This window comes from Pinus tabuliformis, chromosome 2_1 (genome assembly GCF_031772625.1).
Source record: "Pinus tabuliformis cultivar Carrire ecotype Pingquan chromosome 2_1, CPIR1, whole genome shotgun sequence".
Classification (NCBI taxonomy): Eukaryota; Viridiplantae; Streptophyta; class Pinopsida; order Pinales; family Pinaceae; genus Pinus; species Pinus tabuliformis.
The window spans coordinates 711,901,867-711,924,675 of NC_142299.1; positions in this window are offsets into that span (position 1 = coordinate 711,901,867).

A 22,809-nucleotide genomic window follows, 5' to 3' on the forward strand; every position below is an offset into this window, starting at 1 on the left:
AAAGAAATTCCTTTCCAATTTATGTTTACAATGTTGCGGGTATACTACTGATTATTGTCCTAAAGTTTTGGGCATATGAAAAGAAACCTGAATGGTTTTCATTGAAATGGGAATGGAAAGCCAACGGAAATTATACAACATCCCAACATTTTGAAAATGCAGATGTAAAAGACAGGGCAATGAACAATGGATGTCAAACTTTGGAGCATTATATTGCAGCAACCTGTTTGCTGAAGAACTTTGGCATGGATGCTAAAGTGGAGTTAACTACTGCTGAAGGTCATTTCTTGATAAAAGCATTACTTGATCAAATTTCGAAAAAACAAGTGAGGCTCAACATAAATGCACACAATGGAACAATAAGTAATAGTTTTAGAAATTTACTTGCTTCTGCCCTACATAGAAATGGAAAAAGTGACACCATGAAATCAAAGAGTTCAAATTCAAACTGAAGACTATGGGACATAAAATTCAAGAATCTACGTCCTTTTTACCTTTAAAAGATACAAGGTTTACTGGATTTTCATACCAAGGTCACACTTGGTTCATAAGCACTTTGAGAGTGAAAAAAGAAAATGGAATTTCTGAGCACGTTTACTTTCCGTCTAAAATATCTAATGGTAGGATTCTTTGTGTGCAGGGGAGGCATCCCAATGATGGTTCCCAGAATTCTTATGGGTTTGCCTAGCCACTGCAATTGCCACCCACTTCAATTATGCTTCCTCGTCTAACATTTGTATCTGACAAATGTTAATCCTTGGAATAGCTTGACAACATTAACAGGTTTTGTAAATTGGAATAAGGAAAATGAATGTACAGTGCCAGAAATATTTTTACTTTATCATTGGGGACAGATTGTAAAGAAAATGGGTTCCTGGATTTCACACATCGTGCATATTTATCTTGATCCTAGGGTAGAAGTAGATTCCTTGGAATATGGTGATGGACTTGTCTGCTTTGAAAAGGAAGTAGTATACCGTGATGGGTTAGGGCCTATCTCTAGTGAAAATAGGACCATGTTGTTTGATATGATCGACGGCAAGGCATGGAAATTATGCACTATCTCTGCACAGAAACACTTTATCAATGGGATTTGTGTTGTTAATTTAACGCTTCTTGCACGGACTAGCAGTAGGTCATTCAAAAATGAATCAATTGTTTCAATGACTTAGAAAAAGAGTGAAGGTTGAAGGTTACAATTCTTTTTTTTAACATTTCAGGAATATTCAGTTAAAGTTAAATCATATACCATACACATCATAATAATTAATATTTAAATAAAAAATATGAAAACCATATTCATCAAAACACTACATTACAATGTTGAAAAATATAAAAAAATATAAAACTTTAATACTTTTTAAAATAAAAATATAAAAAAATATAAAACTTTAATACTTTTTAAAACTCGTCCTTATAGCATGTAATTAATAACAATAAAAATAATCAAAAAAGGGGTCCAATCCTACTGACCAACGAACCCACATGTAGAGTTGACCAAGAGATTGGAATGGATTGATTTTTTAATTATAGGTTTTTTTTTTTTATTGGACAAGCCTACAATGTTTGAATGGGAAATATAAACCTCCTCATAGAATGACTCGTTGTTTTGAATATTTTTTGAAAATCAGAAAAAATTGTTTGAGAAATTAACAAGTTCATGGAAAGTTTGGGTTATGAATTTTACCATATTTAATCGTAAGATTAATTTGTAACAGTTATTTTGACCATAAAATTTTATTACCAATTAATACATAGTGGAAAGTTCTAAATGTTTTTTTTTCAATTACATTTGAGTTTTAATGTAGGAGGGAAAAACTATTTGTCCAGTTGGGAATGTTATTAATTAAGATTGTGTAAAGTTTCGTCATGTCTTACGGGACAATTTTCACTCCCACCATGACTCTTACTCTCAACTCCTTTTTCATCGAATTTAAACCAGTAATCTAATAAGAACTAAACCCTACACAACCAACTTATAAGATTATATGTACTGTTAGTAAACCATCAAAAAATGCTTGGACTTAGTTGCAAATAAACTGAACCACCTTACTTACTCCAAATTAAGAAGGCATACTCCGATACTTGCTTTGCGGAAACATTTTTATTAGCATCATAAAATAAAATTAGGCCTCCTAAGTTCCAGTGAAATCCAAAACTTACTGCAAGGTTGGTTAGGTATATTTGGATTCTGGCTTCGCATAAAATCAAGTTGTATGGGCTTAATATTACTCCAAGACACCAAATTTCTTGCAAAAATCAAGACCTGAGCGAGTTACCTATTGGTGAACGTGGCTGCAAGCAAACAATATTGACAGAAATGGAAATGATGAGCTCAAAAATTCAAAATGGTGGCAACCCTGAATTTCTTGCAAAAACCAAGACACATGCGAGTTACCAATTGAGAATGTCGCTGTAAGCAAAGAATATTAAAAGAAATGGTAGTGCTAAGTACAAAAAGCTATAATGGTGGTAAATTGAAAGAAAGAAAGAAATTAAATTATTTTAACTTTCACTAGGCTAAAGATAGTTTATGGGATAGATTGCTTTTTCATTTGGTTGATGTATTCAGCCCTTTTCCTATGAAGCTAAATAGATTATCCCAAGGTTTAGTTGCGAGAATATTTGCGTAATTCTCTCTGTTGTCTTTCAAGGATTCACATTCTAAAATGAAATATTTTTTTGTTTTCACTTTTAGGAATAACAAAAAATACATATTCTTTCCTCCCACACTTCTTTTGACCTTTTCCAACCCCTCTTTCACAACCAAGTTAATGATAAATCTTATTACAAAAATTCAGAAATGAATTTCTTGAAAAACTCAAGACACATGCGAGTTGGTGGACGTGATGTACATTGTCCTGTGTGTTGAATCATAAGTGGATCTCGTCTTCGTCTCCTCTCATATCTTTCTCCTAACTCTACCCACGTACCACTTATTTGATTTCATGCACTCATGGCACTTACTTGATTTCATGATCCGTGTAGAAAAACTATTGAGCTATTTTGGTAAGTCATGCTTCTTTCCTCATCCAATGTTGCCTCTTATTTTGTTCAAGTTCGATTCTGTCATAGTTCAAAACCTGTTTTGTAGTTTTATTATTCAAGACTTTATCTACAACTTTCTTTTTCAGAAGTTGTAGCAACTTATGTTCAGTCAACAATCCACATTGTGTGGATGAAAATTTTAAATGTGATGCATTGTTTGTATGGTTTTTCTTTATAAATCTACTACACCATGAAATTCAGAAACCAAACAAACAATATGATCAGTTGCAAAATCTAGAGTTTAGAATTTTAGATGTAGCTTAATAGTCTAGTGACCTTAGCTTTGGCATTGGGTTTTACAAACTTCCAAATATAAGAAATTCATAGTAGCTCTCCTCTGCGCAGCCTGGAAATCATAACAACCCATGGGCGTACTCCTGATATATATAGAGTTCGGAGGCTTAGCAGCCAAGAAACTGTATATCTCTGTTTTGTAATATCCATGGTGGGTTTTGTGGAACACTTCAAGAAAAAGTATGACCATAATCGCTTCAAACTTTGGCCTTGTGTGGATGTGAGCAGAAATCGTGCAAAGCCATATTATGTTTCTTTAGAATTTTTCCAAATATGTGATGGTCAAAGAGTTAGTTGTAGTAGTTCTGGCTCTATAGAACTTCCAATGATGCATAGATGTCCACCATTGGCAAAATGAGTGGAAATGATCCATGACATCATGGCTAAAAAAGATGGTCCTAGAGGCTATGTTTAATATGTTCTCCAGTTAGAAAATTCTATTATAATTTCATTTCATTTTCATGTTTTGTTTTGGCTTTTGGAGGACTCATTTTATCCAATTTCAAATAATTGTGGCCACCGATATGACTGAGGTTACAGGTAGGGTACTCAAACCTCGCTTTCTGAAGCTTGGAAATGGTTATCATGTTCATCCTGGGTGGGATGATCGACAATGGAACCTGGAAATTATACGACGTAGAGAAATAAAGTGGAGAAGTGCGAAAGTGTATATATATAGGAGTATACATGAATGAGAAGCTTCTTGTATGTGAGTATGATGGCATGGAAAAGTTCGGGGATTATTTACAACTTCGCCAGATCATTCACAACATTCAACTCGAAGTAAAGGTGAGCTACAAATTTTGATATGCGTCATCAAGAATGGTCTTCCTACTGGCTACAATTACCTAAAGTTTATATGAAAGAGAAATAAGGCTTTTTAGTTATATTGCATTATCTTCAATCGAAAATACTTGTTTGCATAAATTTTTGGGATCCATGCATTATTTTCATATTTGTTTTTGTTAATCTCGATAGATCCTCCTTTTCATTAGTTTATAAACAATATTTACACCACATAGATTGACTAGGTGGCCTCAACTTGCCTAGTGGGAAACCAAGTCTGTTGGACACCTATCCGCATTGTATGTCATCCAGTAACATTGAAAGAGTTTCAGTCTTTCTATATAAGCTATATAAGTCTCAGATTCATGTCCATACTCTAGATATCTACCTACATATATATTATCATAACGAAATTTAAAAGCTATCTGCATATATAAACAAAACCAACAAAAGAGATTTTCTAGTCATGTTGTTCAGCAGAGGTTGATTCCACAGGTGTTGGGTCTTTGGCATTCGTTCCGAGTAGCTCGGTCTATTCTGAGATAGAAGGCAGGTGCCTCTCAATTCTGGCAATTCCAACATCCTGCTTGTGCAGTCGAAACTACACCTTCTGGAATTCCAGTTTATAATTCGGCATGCCTTGGAAAGTGACAACCATGCCCACTAATATATGCTCCATAGCCTTACCCAATAGACTTTTCATCAACTAGTATAGATATAGGGTCTTCTTGAATTGAGTGATTTTTCCCCTTGTGTTTCCAAGGTCTGGGACAAGGATTTTTCAATCCCCCATTTTCGTGTTCGTCTCGCTCTCCCATTTAACTTCCTCTTCCCATTCCTCTGGTATTTTGCGAATTCCCTCATTTGTGCCTTCTCGGTACGCCTCTTCCGCCTCACTAATTAATATTTCCACAGATTTACTACCTTTGCGGACCTCAGATGTGCACGGGTTCATGTCCCTCTTGGTCGCTTGGGCCCGCCTTCCACGACCACGGGTTTTCACAGGACGAGCCATGGTTTCGCTGTCCCAACCCTATTCATTACAACAAGTCATTAACCAATGACAATCTAACGTAATATAACCATAGCCTTGCACACTGATGGAAATATTACAGCTCTCCGACCTGCCTTCTTCCTCCCCTCCCCCATCGATTGCAGTGTCAAGCCCTACGTGTTTGTAGCTCAATTCTTCTTTCGGGTACCAGCCCCAGTGGCTACCCTTCGCCTTAAACACCTCCTCTTAGCCTCAAGCAAGTTAGCTTCCTCTCCCTAGTTACAGGTTGGTGAGCATTGTCACTTTCCATCACTCAACCGACCAAAGAAAGCATACCCTTTCCCCTCTGCCCAGGATGCAAACAGAGAACCTAACCCAGTCATCTAGTTATCCCTAAGCCCCATGACGTCGCCATCGCCTATTTGCCTATCATAGCCAACACCGCTCCCTTGCCACACTTCCTGCCCATAATTCTTGACCTTCTCCCTCATGTTGAGGTTTCTACCTATCTCCCTGCAGCTACGCATGCATCTAAAGCAAGGGCTATCACCCAAACTGCAGGTGGACTAGCATACTCTTCCCCCCATGCTTGTCTCTCTACCTATACCAGTCAAACCTCTACAATTTTCACCACTCAACCCTCTGTCCAATATCACTAGAATTCCCATGCGGGAAAGAAGGACTTCAAAGCAGAGAGAAATGGATAAAATACCAAGTGGGTGCAAGAGACAGACACAAGACTAGGAAAATGCCACCAACCTATGCCCCCAGATCCTCCTGTGCTGTTTGATTTCACAATTCTCACCCATAATACTTCCCCTCTCCCTCAAACGAAAACTAGAATAGGTCAACATTACGAGGGCTGACAGAAATCTGAGTACATACCCGTTAGCTTCCTCAAACAGTCGATATACCTTTTGTTGTGGATGGCGTCGCAGAACCCATCCAATGCACCAATCTCTTGGTCCATGAGCGATCTGAAAAATAACGCCCAACTTCCTCCCTTCGTTGTTGTTAAGGCCAACACTATCATAACTCCCGCAGCCACCTTTCCCATATTCACTACATGCCATCATGCAAGGGGCCACCGCAGCCATCGACTTGAGCATGTGGGGGGAGGTAGTACTCTACTCAGGGTAAGAGTCTATTAATTCTCTATTCGACTGCCCAACCACCAACTCGTATCCCAATCGAGGTATTATTTTCATAATTTTTTACATACATATAAAGGGGAAGTTAATTTTTTTTCTATATTTTCATTAAAAAAATTAATGATAGTTTTTAAGAATGTATTAGTGGTAATATAAATACAAAAAATATCACTCAATTATTTTCATAGATTTTATTTGAAATATTTATGTAAAAAATTAAATTGATTTTAAGAAAGTACAATTTTTATTTATAAAATTTATGTATATGCATATGAAATTTGAGTTTGTATGTCATTTATCATACAACTATTGTGCAAATTATGTTTTTAATATAAAATATGAAACTTCACTAATATTATTTTAATATTAAAATTAAAATTGTAAAACATGAATTGTTGTAATGGAAAACTATTTATTTTATTTATTTATTTTTGGATTATAGATTATGAATGTTCTAATGTTATGTATGGTTAGTTTTAAAATATCAATGTTCAAATACTTTATCTAAATCTCTTGTTGAAATATTTTTGGAAAATATAAGATTTAAATATCTTACTCATATATTCTTTTTACTTCTATTTTTTATTATTATAATGGACATTGTTTTCTATTTATAACTTAATTTTTAATTTATTTTTTTTAAAATGTGATGGACGAACGAACAAACTTACATGTCCCCTTCATACTAATTTGTAGAATGAGCCTCTCGATTCAATAAACAACATCGCAGAGGGAAATGAAAGGATCATCAAGGTGGCACCTTAGTCAACCCAATTGGCAGTTGGCCATTCCCATATGTCATGACCAGTTGGCAATTTCCAAGGGACAACAAGGGCTCAACCTTCTGAAGGTGCTATGACCATAGGGAGTACATCGTAGTGTCGTAGGCCATTCTATGACGGGAGGCAGCCCCTCTTCTATCATCTCATAAAGATTCGAGTCTAATTCAAAAATTGTCTGAGGGGCTAAAGAATTAGAAAATCAAGTTGTGCGTGCATTATGAGAAAAATGGAACCTTCCCCAATGGATTGAAGTGAAAATCTTCCCATGGACACAATGACCTTAGGGCTTTATCAGCTTCATCAAGTCATTTATCAGGTGCAAGAGTTGGAACTCGGCCTTCAACTGCGTCTTCTCTAGGATCTTATTTCAGTGAGGAATTTGACGATGTAAATCTACTCAAATCTGAGAGTTTTTTTTTTTTTTTTGTATTTAGAAGTATGTACACTCATAATTACAGGGTTTCTTGTTTGAAACCCTAAGAGTTACGATGAATCCCTTACAATTCATCTTACTAGATGTATTTATCACTTGTGCATTCATATGTAGTTTTTTTCATGTGAATATACTGAGTGAGAGCTCTTGTTACTGCCCTTACAATTCATCTTACTAGATGTATTTATCACTTGTGCATTCATATGTAGTTTTTTTCATGTGAATATACCGAGTGAGAGCTCTTGTTACTGTTATAAAGTGACATATTACTTTTGGCTACCAAGCCAACCAATTTTTAAATTATTTCATTTTATAAATATTCATTCTATTGTGAAATTCTCTATAACTAGTTTCATGATGTCTATTTGACTCTCTGTTCTATAAGCTCGAACTCAGTAATTGTATGGTTATAGTTATTTGCTTATATTTCTAGATTGCAGGTTTATTCATATATGTTAATTAAACCCCATACTGGAGTAAGATCCTAGAGAAGATCTTATTCACTCTTCGTGTAAGTCTACTCAAATTATCATTTTATTTTCTTTTCAAAGCATGCAATTCAAAGGAGTTTGAAGGAGTATAGATTTGTGACATTGTGTGCTCTGTCACACGAAATGATTGAATTTCATGTAAATGAATGGAAGGAGGAAGGAATACATGGACAAATGGAGCTGCTAAAATAGCAATATGTTACCGTAAAAATGATAAAGATAATAGTTATGTTTATGTTGAGGAAGATAATAGTTATTTATTCCCTACCACGTTTCCTTTGCAACATCTGGTGCAATTGCTAGTTATGATTTTTTCAATCTAAGCATTCTCACTTGTATAATTGAGAAAGTGTTTTGATGTTTATTAAGAAAAGATCATATATATATATATATATATATATATATATATATATATATATATATATATATCATATAATTTATGTATATATTATTATTACTATTAAATCTAAACCTTGTGTAATTTATATTGTAAATAAATATCTTTCAGATTAATCACATCATTTAGATTTGGTTAACCTTTGGAACCACCTAATTATTAATTAATTTTTTTTAAATAAAATAAAATAATTAAATAGAATATTAATAAATTAACTAATAAATATTATGTAACAATTTTATTTTATTTATTTAATCATCTTAAACAATTTTATTTTATTTATTTAATCATCTTAGACATGAAACATTTTATATATTTATATAAAGAAGTTTAAAAACATCTTAGACATGAAGCATTTTATATATTTATACAAAAAAATTTAAAAACATCTTAGAAATGAAACCTTTTATATCTTTATACAAAAAAAGGTTTAAAAATATTTTTTTAAACATCATTTGGAAATGAATTTAAATTTGTATAATAAAATATGATTCTTTTATTAATATTTATTAAAATGTTAATCTAAATAACGTATTTATGATTTTCTTTAGAATATACTATGTTAGTATCTATATTACTGGGAATACAGCCATCATTATCATTTAATGTAGGTTTGTTTTGTGATTAAATTATATTGGTTTTATGATTTTAATATTTTTTATTATAAAAATATATTTTAATAGTTTGATATTTTATTAATATTTTAAATTTGTAAATATAATTTATATTTAAGAATGACGTATTGCAGTTTTGTTCACGGAAATTAATATTTAAAGTGTAATTTTTTTCCCATATATCAGATAAGGATTATATATCTCTTTTGTAATGAAGAGATACTCAACAATATATTATTAAAAATATTTGGAATATATATATAATAATTATTTTAATATTTTTAATTATTATTATTTTTAAAATGTATTATATTAATTTCCAAATAAAATATTAGTTTTAAGGGATAGTTTAGTTGGTTATGTTTTAGTTACTAAGTACCTTGTTAATTAAAAGGTCACAGGGTCAAAATTTATACATGCTGATGTAATAGCCACTTTGTAGATCCTTTCAGGTTAATTTTCATAAATTTTTCCATGGATGTAATGGCCACTTTGTAGATCCTTTCAGGTTAATCTACATAAATTTTGTCGTGGATGTAGTAGCTACTCTGTAAATCCTTCAGGGTTAATCTACATTTAGCTACTCTATAGCCATTCTGTAGATCCTTTCAGGTTATCTGTAGATCTTTTTGAATTAATCTACATAAATTTTGTGATGCAGTAGCCATTTTCTAGATGCTTTCACGTTAATTTACATAAAATTTTCCCCGGATGTAGTAGTCACTCAATGTCCATGAATCACAGTAAAAAATAATTAAAGTATTAAAAAAATTATATCCTCTCACATTACAATATCTTTTAATACAACAATTTAAAACATTATAACAACCCCTTATATTATTAGAAAATTTAGAATATATAGCTAATTATAACCCCATATATATATATATATATATATATATATATATATATATATATATATATATATATATATAAACTATTTTTCAGTGGATGTAGTAGCACTCTATAGATCCTTTTGGGTTAATCTACATAAATTTTGTTGTGGATATAGTAGCCACTCTGTAGCCAATAAATTTTGTCGTGGATATAGTAGCCACTTTGGAGCCATTCTATAGATCCTTTCAAGTTATTTCTAGATCCTTTCTTTTGGGTTAATCTACATAAATTTTGTTGTGGATGTAGTAGTCACTCAATGTCCGTGAACTACATTAAAAAAAAAAAATTAATTAAAAAATTAAAAAAATTATTATCCTCTCAAATTACAATATCTTTTAATACAACAATTTAAAATATTATAACAACCTCTTATATTATTAGAAAATTTAGAATATATATATTTTTAGTTAATTATAATTATATATATATAAACAAATTAACTAATTATAATTAAAAAGAAAAAAATTTGTTTAGTATTGGTCGAGTCAAAAGTAGTTGTTTCTTTTGGTCAAAAATAGTTGTTTCTTTCGAGCCATTGGAATGAAGTCTTTTTATTTAACTTGTTGCCATGATCTAATTCTCCATCTTATCCTGACGAAAAACCACACTTCAAATTTATCAAAAATATATCTCAAAAATTTTTGATATAAATCACAAAAACCTTAATTCAGTGTACATATTTTTTATTATTTTATAAATATATATAAATTATTAAATTGATATAAAATATTTTATTTATAATTATCATCTTATATTTTTAAATTATTATTATTTAAATGTAACCTATCACTTTCAAAATACACACAATCATTTTTTTTAACACTAAAAATATGTAAACAATAAAATTATTTCAAAAAAATGCTTTATTTATAGATTTAGAGTGAGTCCACAATCAAGTGCTTAACTAATTGTACCTAATTCAAAATTAAAAGTAATACTAAACTACATGACTCATCCAAACGAAGGAAATGCTAAAATGTAAATTTAGGCAATTTGAAGGAGATTAATTGTACATGTTAATTCTGGAAAACTATTTTTTCAATTATAAAAATATATATTTTTTAATTATAAAAATTGAATTATTTAAATTCACTCTAAAATTGTTTTTGATTCTTTACCTTCTCATATACTTACATAAGTTTAATTATTTACATAAATAAAATTTAATAAAATAATAAATAAAATTTATATATTATATTAAATTTTAGTAATACAGTGGAGATAATAAATAATTTTATTAAAATGAAATAAAATTTATTATATTTATTAAATAAAGCTTTTTTTAATTTAATGTTTTTTTGGTTGATAATTTGGATTAGCAACCATAACTTTTAAGTAAATAAAATTTAATAAAATAATAATAAAATTTACATATTATATTAAATTTTAGTATTATAGTGGAGATAATATTATTTATTTTTATTAAAATAAAATAAAATTTATTATATTTATAAAATAATTTTTTTTTAACTCGATGTATTTTTTTTAATATATTTGGATTAAAGACTATAACTTTTATATAGGTTTTTTAGTATAAAATTTATGTTAATCAGAAATGGTCAAAAAAAATTAGTTTCAGGGTTGCTATTCCATCTTAAACTAATAGATTGACTCTATCAATTTTACAAAAATTATGTAAGATAAAACAAAATTTACATAAAAATATATAAAAGCATAGTCACGGGTAGACTCAAGGCTTCAAACCACGAATTTCGCAATAGTTATTCACATTAGTACGTCTCTTCTAAGTTGACAGATTTGTGTCCCTCCAGCAATGGTGTTGGGACATTCTTCTCCTAGAGTTGTTTGCGAATTTTCCTTTCTTATAATTTCCAATGCAGCTAGTCGATCACCTAATGCTCAGACTTCCTCGCTGAGACCATCAACCATTTGTTCCATCTCTGCCTTCCGGGAAAAGCTGGAACGACATCCTTTGTCTTTCAACCATATCCTCAAGCTTCTGGATCGAAATTCACAACACCATCTAATAATCTCTCTAACACCATACTAGCATCAATATTATTTAAAGGCATAAAGGAATTGGTCATGAATTAAACACCCAACTATAATGTTCACTAACAATAGAAATGCCCGCAACATAACCAGTCTGAAACAAGCACCCAATAATACTATGAGAAAATAGAGATGAGTTGAACACCCAACTATAATGTTCACTAACAATAGGAATGCCGGCAACATAACCAGTCTGAAACAAGAACCCAATAATACTATGAGAAAATTAGAGGATGAGTTGAACACCCAACTATAATGTTCACTAACAATAGGAATGCCCGCAACATAACCAGTCTGAAACAAGAACCCAATAATACTATGAGAAAATTAGAGGTTCGATATATAGACGGGTTAAACGCCAATCCGCGAGCCAAACATCATCCGGAAATCTAGCCCCATTGATTGACAGTGAAGGAGTGGTGTCGGACAACTGCCATAATTGCATTCTTCTGCTCGAGGCTCTGAACTCCATATCCGAGTCTAACCATCCCGGATCCCTCTTGTTTGTTCATAAGCTGTAGCAACTTACGTTCAGTCAGCTGTCCACATCGTGTGGATGGCAATTTTAAATGTGATGCGTTGTTTGTATGGTTTTTCTTTATAAATCTACTACACAGTGAGATTCAGAAACCATACAAACAATATGATCAGCTGCAAAATCTAGAGTTTAGAATTTTAGATGGAGCTTAATAGTCTAGTCACCTTATCTTTGGCATTAGGTTTTACAAACTTTCAGATATAAGAGATTCAGAGCAGCTCTCGTCTGCGGAGCTTGGAAATCATAAAAACCCATGGGTGTATTCCTGATATATATATAGAGTTCGGAGGCTTAGCAGCCAAGCAGCTGTACATATCTCTTCTGTAATGTCCATGGTGGGTTTTGTAGAACACTTCAAGCAGAAGTATGACCTTGATATTCGCTTCAAACTCTGGCCTTGTTAGGATGTGAGCAGAAATCGAGCAAATCCATTTTATGTTTCTTTAGAATTTTGCCAGATTTGCGATGGTCAAAGAGTTAGTTGTAGTACTTCTGGCTCTACAAAACTTCCAAGGATGTAGAGATGTCCACCATTGGCAAAACGAGTGGAAATGATCCATGACATAATGGCTAAACCAGATGGTCCTAGAGGGTATGTTTAATATGTTTTCCCATTAGAAAATTCTATTATAATTTCATTTCATTTTCATCTTTTGTTTTGGCTTTTGCGGGACTCATTTTGTCCAATTTAAAATAGCTGTCGTAGTCGATATGACTGATGCTACAGGTAGGGTACTCGAACCTCAGGGTATGTTTAATATGTTTCCCCATTAGAAAATTCTATTATAATTTCATTTCATTTTCATCTTTTGTTTTGGCTTTTGCGGGACTCATTTTATCCAATTTAAAATAGCTGTGCTAGTCGATAGACTGATGCTACAGGTAGGGTACTCGAACCTCCCTTGCTGACGCTTGGAAATGGTTGTCATGTTCGTCTTGGGTGGGATGATCGACAATGGAATCTAGAAATGACACTAGAAATGACACGACGCAGAGAAGTAGAGTAGAGAAATACTATCATTTATTAGTACGGAACTGTATAGACCATAGTTACCAAGTTCGAATTTGAATTCTGATTCGAATCCGATACGATACGATAAAAATTCAGAAGAAAAAAATTCAATTCGGAGAAAATTCGGCACTATACATCTTTTATCTATATATAGATATACATCATTTATATATATATATATATATATATAGATATAGATATATATATATATAACTTAAAATCTATATATATATATATATATATAACTTAAATACTTTTTTTTCATTTTCTTGTCATTTATTTTGAAATTTAAATAAATTTAATCAATATAATATACAAAACTAAAAAATATATCCGTATTTAGTTTCTGATTTTATTTTAAAATCCTTTTTATAGTTAAGACATATAAAAATTAAATATTTAAAACTTATTTTTTTTTAAATTCCTTTTAACAAAAATATATATGGAAAAATCAATTCTTAACATAAATATATATAAAAAAATCAATTAGTTTTTAGTCAACTTCAAAATTTTCTTTCCTACTTATCTCAGCTTTTTAAACCATTAAAGGAAACATTAAAATTTTGAAATCTGAAAATTTCAGGTTGCCATTAGTTTCCATTTTACCTCTTATCTTGTTTCCATTGACATATATTTTGTCTAAATTTTAAAATCTTGATAAATTTCCGTCGCCATTAGTTTCCATTTTATCTGCTATCCTGCCTTTATTGGCATCAGTTTCTATTTTACATTAGTTTCTATTTTACTGCTCTCTTGCCTCCATTAACATCTATTTTCAGTTTAAAAATAATTACATTTACCATTGGAGACACTTGAGATTTTTTTGTTTATCTAATTAGAAAGATTAGGCTTGCATTTTATGTAACCAGCAAATAATAGTAAGTAATACTAATCTGCAAAAAATACTCCAAGAGTCTGATTAGGAATGCACGCTCTTGCAGCGATTCAATAGTAAGTAATAATAATATGCAAAAACAATAGTCAAGAAATAATAGAATGAGTCTGATTAGGAATGCACACTCTCACAGGGTGAAGCGAATATGAACCGAATCGAATTTTTATCGAACTATTCGAAATACGAATCGAACTCACGAATTTCCGTATTTTTTCCACCGATTCGGACGTATTTGGTAACTATGGTATAGACATGGGAGCATACATGAACGAGGGATTATTTCCAACTTCGCTAGTTCATCGACAACATTCAGACCCGAACTAAACGTGAGCTACAAATTTTGATATGCCTCATCGAGAATGGTCTTTCTACTGGCTACAATTACCTGAAGTTTATGTGAAAGAAAAATAGGGATTTTTAGTTACATTGCATTATATTTAATAAAAAATACTTGTTTTCATAAATTTTTGGGATGAATCCATTATTTTCATAATTTTTGATGCATGTAAAGGGGATATTAATTGTTTTTTAACCTTTTTCATTAATTAGTTTTTAATAATATATTAGTGGTAATATAAATATGAAAAATATCATTCAATTATTTTCAGAAATTTAATTGAAAATTTTATATAAAAAATTAAATTGATTTTAAGAAAGTACAATTTTTGTTTATAAAATTTATGTATATGCATGTAAAATTTGATTGTATATGTCATTTATCATACAATTATTGTGCAAAATATATTTTTAATATCAAATTCAATTATTATGCAAAATAAGAAACTTTATTGATATTATTTTAATATTAAATTTAAAATTGTAAAAGATACATTGTTGTAATGGTAAACTATTTATTTTATTTATTTATTTTTGGACTATACATTGTGAATGTTCTAATGTTATGTATGGTTAGCTTTAAAATATCAATGTTCAAATAATTTATTTAAATCTTTTGTTGAAATATTTTTTAAAAGTATAAGATTTAAACATCTTATTGATATTTTTTTTTACTTCTATTTTTTTATTTTGTTATATTGGACATTATTTTTCTCTTTAGAACTTAATTTTTAATTTTATTTTTATTTTACAAAGAGATGGACGAAGGAACAAACTTACATGTCCCCTTCATACTGAGTTGTAAAATGAGCCTCTCGACTAAATAAACCACATGGCAGAGGGAAACAAAAATCTCATCAAAGTGGCACCTCAATCAAGCAAGTTGGCAGTTGGTCATTCCCATATGTCATGACTAATTGACAATTTCCCAAAGGGACGACAAACTACAAGAGTTCAACCTTTCTGAGGTGCTATGACCAGAGGGAGTACACCGTAGTGTCGGCCATTCTATGATGGGAGGCAACCCCTCTTTTGCCATCTCATAAAGATTTGAGTCTAATTCAGAGACCCCACTTTTGCCATCTCATAAAGATTTGAGTCTAATTCAGAAATTGTCCGAGGGGGTAAATAATTATAAAATCAAGTTGTGTGTGCATTGTGAGGAAAATGGAACCTTCCCAAATGGATTGACGTGCAAATTTTCCCATGGACACAATGACCTTAGGGCTTTATCAGCTTAAGTCTTTTATTAGGTGCAAGAGTTGGAACTCGGCCTTCAACTGCCTATTCTCTAGGATCTTATTTGAGTGATGAATTTGATGATGTAAATCTACTCAAATCTAAGAGTTTTTTTTTTTCTTTTTGTATTTAGAAGTATGTACACTCATAATTACAGGTTTCTGGGTTGAAACCCGGAGAGTTAGTTGAATCCCTTACCGTTCATCCAACTAGATGTATTTATCACTTGTGCATTCATACGTAGGTTTTTTTATGCGAATATACGTTGTTAGAGCTCTTGTTACTATTTTAAACTGACATATTTCTTTTGGCTACCAAGCCAGCCAATTTTTAAATTACTTCATTTTATAAATATTCATTCTATTGTGAAATTCTTTCTAACTAGTTTCTTGATGTCTATTTGTCTCTCTATTCTATAAGTTGTATGGTTATACTTATTTGCTTATATATCTAGATCGGAGGTTTATTCATATAGGGTAATTAAACCCCATACAGGAATAATATCCTAGAGAAGATCTTATTGGCTCTTCGTGTAAGTCTACTCAAATTATCATTTTATTTTATTTTGGAAGCATGAAATTCAAAGGAGTTTGAAGGAGTATAGATGTGAGACATAGTGTGCTCTGTCACACGAAATGATTGAATTTCTTGTAAATGAATGGAATAAGGAAGGAATATATGGACAAATTGAGATGCCTTACATGTAGACAAGATAAAATAGCAATATGTTACGGTAAAAATTGATAAAGATAATAGTTATGTTTTTGTTGAGAAAGATAATAGTTAGTTATGCCTTAAGACGTTTCCTTTACAACATATGGTACAATTGCTAGTTATGATTTTTTCAATCTAGACATTCGACTTATATAATGGAAAAAGTGTTTTGATGTTTTTTAAGAAATGATCATATATATAAATAAAATTTATGATATCATAAATTATATGTATGTATTATTATTAATTTTAAATCTAAAACGTTTCGAATCAACTAATTGTTAATTAATTTTTATTTTATTTTATAAATAAAATAAATATAATTAAATAGATTATTGATAAAAAATTTAATAACCAAACCATTTGGTCCAGAACACATTTAATACTTAACTGATACTATATAACAAATTTACTTTATTTATTTAATCAACTTATACATAGCCATGAGAAATTTTATATATTTAAACAAAAAAATTTACAAATATCTTTTAAAACATCATCTAAACATGAATTTAAATTTGTTTAATAAAATATTATTATTTTATTAATTATTATTAAAATGTTAATATAAATAATACATGAGACATTTTATATATTTAAAAAAAAATTAAAAATATTTTTGATGACATCATCTAGAAATGAATTTAAATTTGTTTAAAAAAATATTATTATTTTATTAATTATTACTAAATGTTAATATAAAAAATGTATTTATGATTTTCTTTAGATTATACTGTGATACCATCTATATGACTTACAAATACAACCATCATTATCATTTAATTTAGGTTTGTTTTGTGATTAAATTATATTGGTTTTAATATGTTTTTTATTATAAAAATATATTTTAGTAGTTAGATATTTTATTAATATTTTAAATATGTAGATATAATTTATATTTAAAAATGATGTATTGCAGTTTTGTTCACGGAAATTAATATTTAAAGTGTAAATTTTTTTCTCTTATATTATATCAGAGAAGGATTATATATCTCTTTTGCAATGAAGGGATTCTCAATAATATATTATTAAAATATTTGGAATATATATAGATATATAATTTAAATATTTTTTAATTATTATTATTTTTAAAATATAATATATTAATTTCAAAATGAAGTATTAGTTTTAAGGAATATTTTAGTTGGTTGAGTTTACTTACTAAGTGTTTTGCTAATTGGGAGTTTAGAGGGTCAAAATTCATTGACGCTCTTGGGGTTTGGTTGGCAAAAATATCCTGGGTCAAAATTCATTAACGCTCTTGGGGTTTGGTTGGCAAAAATATCCTGTCTGTTAAATTTTTCTGTGGATGTAGTAGCCACTCTGTAGATCCTTTCATGTTAATCTACATAAATTATGTAAATCCTTTCGGGTTAATTTACATAAATGTTAATCTACATAAATTTTGCCATGGATGTAGTAGCCATTTAGATCTTTTCTAGTTAATCTACATAAATTATGTATATCCTTTCAGGTTAATCTACATAAATTTAGATCCTTTCAAGTTAATCGTCATAAATTATGTAGATCCTTTCGAGCTAATCTAAATAAATTTAGATCCTTTCGGGTTAACCTACATAAATTTTGCCTTGGATGTAGTAGTCACTCTATATATCCTTTCGGGTTATTTGTAGATCCTTTCAGGTTAATCTACATAAATTTCATTGTGGATGTAGTAGCTACTCTGTAGCCACTCTATAGATCCTTTATGTAGATCCTTTCACGTTATCTGTAGATCCTTTCACGTTAATCTACATAAATTTTTTCATCGATGTAGTAGCCACTCTGATCCTTTCGGGTTAATCTACATAATTTTTTTCCATAGAAAAATTATATCCTCTCACATTACAGTGTCTCTATTTAACTTGTTTCCATGATTTAATTCTTCATCATTTAACCACATTTTTTGGTTCGAAACTCATTAACAAATCAATTTTAATGTGATTATGACCGAAAACTTGATATAAATTACAAAAACCTTAATTTAATATATATTTTTAATTATTTTATAAATTATTAAATTATTAAATTGATATCAAAATATTTTATATATATCTATAATCTCAATATTTTTAAATTATTATTATTTAAATATAATATATCAAATTTAACACTAAAACTACGTAAACAATAATATTATTTCAACAAAATGCTTCATTTATAGATTTAGAGTGAGTCCACACTCAAGTGCTTAACCACTTGTACCTATTTCAAAATTCAGAGTAAACTAAATATACATGACTCAGCCAAACGAAGGAAACGCTAAAAAACCAATTGTACCTAATTCAAAATTCAAAGTAAACTAAATATACATGACTCAGCCAAACGAAGGAAACGCCAAAAATGTAAATTTAGGCAATTTGAAGGAAATAAATTGTACATGTTAATCCTTGAAAACTAATTTTTCAATTATAAAAATATATTTTTTTAATTGCAAAAATTGAATTATTTCAATTCACTCTAAAATTGTTTTGGATTCTTTACCTTCTCATATACTTACATAAGTTGATGATGTGATGCCCCAAGATAAATGTAAATATTTGACTTTGTTGTGGTAAAACGGTAAACTGAATTGATTATTATTATTATTTGATTGAATTTAATAATATTTTTTATTTTTAAACAAAATGTGTTTATTTAAAAGCTGGCAATCTCTCAAGAAGACACTTGATGTCTTCCCATGAAACCCTAATTGTTTTCTAACTGGAAAGTTTTTCGGAGGAAAAGGGAGTTAGGAAGCACTGCGCTGTAGGGATAGGCAGGAGAGAGAGAAAAGAAAAAAAGAAAAAGGAGGCTAAGTCTAGTGATGACCAGATAGCCAAGCACGAAAGTGCCAGCAACTTGCTGAGGGCTGTGGTCCGACAAGAGCTAGGGGGGAGATTCTGGTCTCGAAAGACGAATCTCAAGGTTGGGTGGCAATCGGAAGTGGGAGAAACAGAGAAGGCCCAGCTTCTGGAGTACTTGTAAGTTGCAGCAGTACAGGTAAGTGAAGAAAACTCTTAACTATTCTGCAAGTAATTTGGGTAGAATAATATTCTTATATAAAATTACTTCACTGTAAAGTACTATGTTAAGTTAACTACATTATAAGTATTATATTAGATTATTCTCACTGTAGAAATCCCAAGAGTTACAAGAATTCAGTGTTTGTGTCATATGGGAGGGAAAGAAGCCAAATGAAACATAACCTGTCTTATGGTCAATATATGTTCTTTAAAAAATATAAGAAAAGAACAGCGGTGGAAGACACCGCAAACTCTCTAGGAGGGTGACCACTATTTTGGTAATGCAGAACAATTATAGCGACCTATTAGAATTAGACTGTCACAGTTATAGGCAGCTATATAGCGAGGGTTTTATCTGACAAATAAAACTATGACATCTCTAGCACTTATGAATTACACGCTAGGAAATAATCAAGATTTAGTACAAAATTTAGAGGACTGAGAAGCAAGACAATATTACCAAATCCAATGTCGTGAAACGATTGAGGGAGTACCAGCATCCATTGATTTTTCCTTAAAGAATAACTCAGACCTGGAGTAGAAATTACCATTCAGAGAGGAAAACCTTCATTATTAGGAACCGACAAGGGTTAGTCTAGTGAGACTTTCCCTCTGGTACCTTACATGAAAAGTCTAGTTAAAGGGGGTAGTTGGGGTCTCAGGATAAGGGTCACAAGCGTGACAAGCAGTCAAACAAAGACAACCTGAGGAAAAGAAATGATAGCTGCTAGGGGACGGCGTTCCACTCTCAAGTATCGAGATGAAACCCAAGTCTCGACTCGGAGACAACTTCCCTTTAAACAGTTAAACGACATTCATACTAGTAGATTATGAATTAAATGAAGAACCCGATAAATTACATTTCTAAAACATCAGGCAGACTTTCAGCTGATAGCAAAACCATAATATTTCTGGGAACAAAGTTAACCAATTCCATAAAAAATTTTGTAACAACATCAACAGTTAGGTACGCAAACCAAAGTATAAAACCATTGAAAGAAAAGTATCGTGATATAATCAAGTTCCAACCAAACAGGACTGTCATGCATAGCCAATGTGGAAAACAAATAAAGTAGACAGTAATTCCTGTTTAATTCTATACTGAAGCCAAGATATGAAATATGTCACGAGGTCGCCCTGAAATTCTTAAAGAGGGCCTGCTAGAACTAGCAGATAATTTACATGCATGGCCGAATGGCTCAATAGAAAGGAACAAGGAATTGAGAAGCCTCCTTCCCTTAAAGTTATGTTATATAAACAAAAAAAATAGCCTTAACAGGAATAGCCACCGAGACCCCAACTGGGTTACCAAACAGGGAGCCATGCGAGACATGGAAACCGAACTCTAATGGAAGGGTCCACCGACTTTAGCTAGCCTTATAAGAAAGAAAAATAGCTAATAACAATTAAAACGTTTCTTTTCCATACCAGTGAATACCCAGAAGGCATATCGGCCCGAGAGTGTCTCACCATCCAGTGCCAACCGCAACTAGGTTATGGCCGGAAGAACCTGCAAACAAAGGACCATAGGGTTAAAATTGTGGAAACCTGAGCATGAAACATGGCTAACCTATACGCTAAACAAAAAACGATGCAGAAGAGGAAAATAGGCAGTATAGGATGAACCCGTATGCAGTACCCGGTGGTGAAAACTCGGTAGCAGAGGGTAGCTTCAGAACCTCATGCACCCTCTTCTCAGCAATCAAACCCTGGAACCGAGTCTGCCTAAGCCTACAGTCGAGACAGGAGGCAGAGCGACTCTCCAGATCTTTCCATGCAAGAATGAGGCTATCTGCTGGCGCCAAGGGTAGAGTAAGTCGGCAGGTCCTTGTTACCGCCGTTGGATCAACGTTCGGGTCGCGGAGCCATTGATGCATGAGTAATCCCGAGGAGGCAGCTGCAGCCTGCCCATGCCACGTACCGGGCGGGACAGACAGTCAATGCACCTTTAGTAACCAGCAATCACTCAAAACACGTAATCAAAGCTCAAACGAATATACGTCGTTAATCTGAGAACACCAGTAGGGAGTACACGAATCAACGAATGGGATTCATGACAAATCTTCCGCGGGACAAATCATATAGAGAACTCTGCATGGGAAACGATACGGCCTTATCCAAATAACCAAATGAAATCAAATGATGAGACCAGAAACTTACAGACCCCAAATGCTAGTAATCATGTCGGGCGTACTTGGAATCAAATGTAATGCATGAATATCAACTTTATAAAGTATGGAAACCACCTTGTAGTGAATCAATATAATGTCGGTATGGGTAAACTTTATATATATTAAAAAAAAATTGTCTCGAGGTACATGAAAAATTATTTACATAAATAAAATCTATATATTATATTAAATTTTAGTAATATAGTGGAGATAATATTATTTATTTTGATTAAAATAAAATAAAAATTATTATATTTATAAAATAAATCTGTTTTTTAACACAATGTATTTTTTGTTAATAAATTTAGATTAGGGACCATAAATTTTACATAGCTTTTCCAGTACAAAATTTATGTTAATTAGAGATTGTTAAAAAAATTACAGGTTTTGGGGTTGCTATTCCATCTCAGACTAAAGACATTAACACTATAAATTCTACAAAAATTGCCCAAGATGAGACAAAATTTACATAGAAATATATAAAAATATAGGCACAGGGTTCGACTCAAGGCTTCAAACCCCGAATTTCACAATAGTTATTCACATTAGTACCATCTCTTGAGCTAAGCCCTGCTCCTATGAGTGCTCACCCTGTCTACTTTGTGCCAGTTGCTTGGATGAGTCTATAACCTATATGGGTGTAGTTTAATCAATCTGTGCATGTTGTGCCTCCTACTGTACCTATTCATGTTGTGCTTCCTTCTCTCTTCTATGTAGCTCCTGTTCTTCCTTGAGTTGTCGCTTTAACTCCTATAACTCCTTTTCTGTTTCCTCTATACTCTGTTTCTCTCTTAGCCTTTGCATGATACTCTTGTCGCGATGTCACCTCTTAGCCTCAATCTCCAAATATGCTTTCAACACAAGTGGATCTGATTTGAACTTGCAGCTTTGCTCTGCCTCTGCATTGTCAACAACCTTCCTCTTGCCTTTCTCACGTGCAGGTCGGCTACCCTCTGCAGTTGTTAATGGTGCTACTGTATGAGATGATGCTTCCCTCTC